This window comes from Papio anubis, chromosome 4 (genome assembly GCF_008728515.1).
Source record: "Papio anubis isolate 15944 chromosome 4, Panubis1.0, whole genome shotgun sequence".
Classification (NCBI taxonomy): Eukaryota; Metazoa; Chordata; class Mammalia; order Primates; family Cercopithecidae; genus Papio; species Papio anubis.
Genome location: NC_044979.1, coordinates 94,333,567 through 94,338,581, shown reverse-complemented (window position 1 = coordinate 94,338,581; position 5,015 = coordinate 94,333,567). Strand labels below are relative to the sequence as shown.

The 5,015-nt window shown below is 39.7% G+C and overlaps 1 long non-coding RNA gene across 1 annotated transcript; it reads left to right on the top strand.

Moving 5' to 3' along the window:
- Positions 1–462: 462 nt before the first annotated feature.
- On the top strand, positions 463–4,196 carry LOC108585047. The gene is made up of 2 exons (XR_002521014.1): positions 463–1,881; positions 2,912–4,196. It is a non-coding gene; the product is annotated as an uncharacterized LOC108585047 (long non-coding RNA).
- Positions 4,197–5,015: the final 819 nt, after the last annotated feature.

Here is a 5,015-nt window from a genome sequence, read left to right as displayed (position 1 = left end):
ATCCAATCATTTTTCTATTAATTGACATTCAGTATGTTTTCTGTTTTTCACAGAGGCTAAATTAGAGGGCTCCCACTGTGAAAATAATTTTTTTGGCCTTGAATGTGAATCATAGACTGAATTTAAAACTAAAAAGCCTGATATTTGAGAGTATTTTTGTGCATAAACAAGGGCCTCGAAAGATACATAGCTCAGATTGCCTGAACTATTCAAGCAAGGCTTCTCTGTTTTCTTTTCTTTTCTTTTTCTTTTCTTTTCTTTTCTTTTTTTTTTTTGAGACAGAGTCTCGCTCTGTCACCCAGGCTGGAGTGCAATGATGCGATCTTGGCTCACTGCAACTTTGCCCCCCGGGTTCCAGTAATTCTCCTGCCTCAGCCTCCCAGGTAGCTGGGATTACAGGCACACACCACCATGCCTGGCTAATTTTTGTATTTTTAGTTGAGACAGGGTTTCACCATGTTGGCCAGGCTGGTCTGGAACTCCTGACCTCAAGTGATGTGCCCACCTTGGCTTCCCAAAGTGCTGGGATTACAGGCATCAGCCGCCACACCCAGCCCATCTATGTTTCAAGCATTCAGCAAACACTTGTCAGCTGTTTTCTAGGTGCAGGCTTTGTGCCAGTTGCTGGGGATGAGATCGTGAACAAGACAAACATGATCTTGATCCTCATGGAACTTGCTTCCTGTTGGAGTGACATGTAGGCACAAAAGGCAGCTGTAATGCAGTGTGATTGATGTCAACAGAGGTGCCAGGGAAGGTGCTATAGAGAAGGGGCACCTAACCAGCTCTAGGAGTATCCCAAAAGGTTTCCTGGAAGAGAAACCAAGTAAGCTATGACATGTCAATTGAATAGAAGTTAGTCGGATGAAGGAGGAGTGGTGTTCAAAATTGAGCATGGTGAATTTGGAGAATTTGTGAGTCGCATGAAGGAAGGAGAGATAAAGCTGGAGGAATAAAGAGGATCCTAGTCATGAAGCCACCACTTGAAGATTTCAACTTTTTCTTTTATTCACCACATCCCATGGGAATATGATTCTCACAGGAAATGCAGACTTGGCTGAAGACAGATTACGTGTTTCAAGGACCTGTGCACAGTTGTCAAGTGTAAGTTAAATTGTTTGGGGAAAGACAAAGAAAATGTGGGAACCATGTGTCTGTGAAGGGACTACATGAATGAGACAGAGGCTGTAGCAGCTGCCATCAGTAAAAGATGATGAAAGAGCTTTCTGGGAAGTCTTTTTTGTTTGTTTGTTTTGTAAAACCCTTAAGCCACCACTTTATGGACAACCACAGTAAAAGGGCTCTGGTGTTTCTCAAGACTTCTTAATTAGATCACTGTTTGTTGAATGAGACACTGCATTGAGCATGGGCCAGGAGGGTGACAGTTATATTTGAGTTACACGTCTGCTATATCATTAACCCTGATCACAAATCTTTTCAGTAGCCCGAAGGCCAAGTGCCAGGGCAGGAAGCCATGAAGTAACAAGGACTACACCTATAATCCAAGGAGTGTTCTTCCCATTTCATCCTCACTATCTCCTGTCCATGAGATAACATACCTCATGTGGGTATCTGCCCTCCTTCCACTCCCAGATGTCTATGACATGGCTGTATGCATGTCATACAGTGTGACTGTTTCCATGACAACACGTAGGACAGTTACACCCTCTCCCTCTTCTCATGTGTATCTCTAAAAAATTGGCCGGAGTCGTCTAATTCCATGCTGCACTTCTCAGAATTCTGAGTGCAGCCTCTTAAAAGGTCTTTCTTTCCTATTTTTAGCTAATATGTGTTCACAATAATGCATTCAAGCCTTATAGAAGGATGTACAGTATACTGTAGGAGGTCCAGTGCTCACTCCACCCCACCCTACTCTCAGAGGTAACCAATTTGATGTATATCTTTCTAGATTTTTTTCTACACATGTATACAATATACATCATGTATAACAAAACTGAGATTTTACTATACACTTCATAAGGTAATTGCTTTTCTTAAAACAGCATATCAAGGATATCTTTCCGTATCAGTACATGTATAACTTTTTCTTTTTAACTACTAGATCTAGTATACACGGACCATAATTTAATCCATCCTCTGTTAATGTACATGTGGTTTATTTTCAACTTTTTCTGTACACAGGTTTATGGAGATGTAGATATATCAATGTGTATGGATGTGATCTATTCTACAGGATAAGTTCCTTGTAATGAAATTAATGCCCCAAAGGAATACATTTTAAAACCTTTCCATACATTCTTGCCCAAACTACATATTTCCAGTAAATTTCTTTTATTTGTGTCTTGTGAGGACTTCCTCACGCCAATGTTATAGCAGATTTTCCCAAATTTTGTATTATAGTTTGCTTTTATAATGCTGATAATTTTTATGCAGGGATCAGCAAGTATCCTATCTTTGTAAATAAAGTGTTATTGGAAATAGCTATACCTATTGGTTTACATATTGTTGATAACTGCTTTTGTGCTACAACAGCCGAGGTAAATACTTGACAGAAATTATATTGCCCCCAAAGCTGAAAAGATTTACCATCTGATCCCTTCTAGAAGATGTTGTCCAACTAATGCTTAGAATTTATTTTATTGTTTATTTGTTTTTGTGAGGCAGGAACTTAACTTCATCTTCTCAGTTGACATAAAACCAATGTCATAAAATGACATAAAACCAATGAAAGGTTCCTCTTTTTCCTACTGATATAAAATAAGTCATCTAACAAATTCTGCTTCAGGCTGTATTCTGATTCAATGATTAATTGGTCTTTTTGTCAATCAGTGCCACGCATGTCATTTCTTCAGTTTTATAGTTTTTTCTCCAATAGTTTTATAGTTTAAGTGTTTATGTTTGGTAGATTAAGTCCTTAAAGACTTTTGTGTTTTTTCATTCTCTCTTTCAGATGAATTTTAGAATCTGCTTGTAAAGATCTCAATGGGGTTTGTAATCAGTATTTTATTTACTTTAATTTGAGAGAGAATTGAAATCTTTACAATATTTTATGACACTGACTGTATCCTCATGGCCTCACCCATACTAGATATTATTTTTTTCACCTTTGCCAATGGGCAGATAATAAGGGTTTTAATCTGATAATCTACATTGGATAAAGTAGGTATTTTTAGCTTAATGTTGATTTTTTTCTCAGCTTTTTCTTACTATATGTTAAAATGACATAACACTGCAATTAATAAAATATGTAAAACAAGAATTTTGCCACATTGCCAGTCATGCAGTTTCCTATCCTGCAAAAAGCAGTTTTAAGGATTGGTCAATTGAAGGACATCGATCCCTAAAACAAGATCTTTAGCAAACATCCTCCCTATTGACTCAACATTGCTGCTCCAAAAGGCTCCATCATTATTTCTGTTGCCTACATTAATTTTTAATCAGCAACATGTTGAGTGAACAAGTACAAATAATCCTCTCCTTATACAAGCAAGCCCCACGAAGGACAGCAGAGAGTGGCTTCATTCCCAACTTCTCTCTATCTCACTTGGAATAACTAGCCCTTCTTCCCTGCTCTCTTGAGCTTCCATCAGCCTCAGCATGGGGAGTGTCTCTGATTGGATTCCCCAATAAACAGCTTCTGGATGGAGATTTGAGGTCAGGAAGTTCCCTGGGGAGTGCTCTTGTGATTGGAGAGAGAAAAATTGAACTACTATACAATCACAGAAAAGGCCGCCACAGTCCTGTCTCACATTCTGGAGAATTGTCCCAAATTAGGACAAGGGGTCCAAATTAGGACTTGGTCTTTATACCTCTGCACTGAGGAGACTTGGGTGGGGGCTGCCACTAGAGAGGGGATTGACCTTGAGTGAACCAGCTGTCCTCAGCTGAGGGTAATTCCCAGAGGGAGACTCAGCCCCAGGACTTAGGGAAGTGAGTGCCTCACACCTGAAGAGGAAATCTGGACAGCACACCACAGCATCCACTACAGGGAGCTCTTCACCTTTCCTCCTGCTACTTAGCTTACCTGTGAGCTGAAAACTCAACAACTTTTGGGTGCATTGATTAGCTTTGGTACTTAGCCTTTCATGTAAATCTCTCGTGTCACATGCAGGTAACATTTTATTTCTCCTATAAGCCAAACAGCAAGGAAAAAAGGCTGCAGAATTATGTTTTTACCAAAATCTCAAAATATGTTATTAAAATAAATGGGGAAAATATAATCACTTTTTTTTTTTTTTTAAAGAAAACCTTATATAGTCAGTGAACTAGCATATTCTTTTGTCACTTTTTTTAAACATACAGCAAATGAAAACGTTTACAGATTACAAGGACATTTTGCAATAAATCAAATAATATATTGTAAAATGATTCCTGTGGTCTTCAGTAATAATAACAACATCAATAGCCATAATGGCTATCATTTGTATGGTGCTTTAGTGCTTACAGAATACTTTCAGATCACCAACTTGCTTGAGTCTTAAGAGAGGCAGAAATGATTATGAAGAATTGAGGCTTACAGAGGCCAGGTAACCCATGCCTCAGTCCAGCACCAGCAATAGCTCATGGCCGCAGCAGGTCTGGTTTGTCTCTGGAGTCCTCCTACCTCCCCTTCCTCAATCTTCTCCCCAGCTCCACTCTGCCCTCGCCCATGCTCATTCTCCGTTGTCCGACCTCAAACACCCAGACTCCCTAGCCAAGATCCCTCCCTGGGAAGGACCCATGTCCTGCTTTATCTGTGTCTATGCATTAAAATCTGCTCTCAGATGGCTGTCCCTGGGAAAGGGACTCATAAACTATTCACACCAAGCTATTAATGTTCAACAATGATGAATAAACTGCCCTCTATCCCCACCCAGGTATATGTTATCTGCATTTTAACAGGACCACACGGTGTTGAAGTATGAAGCAGGTGAATTAGAAAGATATTTTGGAGAGGGCCTTCCCACTTGCCCCCTCCTCACCCCATTCATGTTATTTTACTGCTCTACCTGTGAAGCATTAATCATACAGAGCACCGGACTTGGAGTCAAAAGAATTGAATTTGAGTCCCTGCT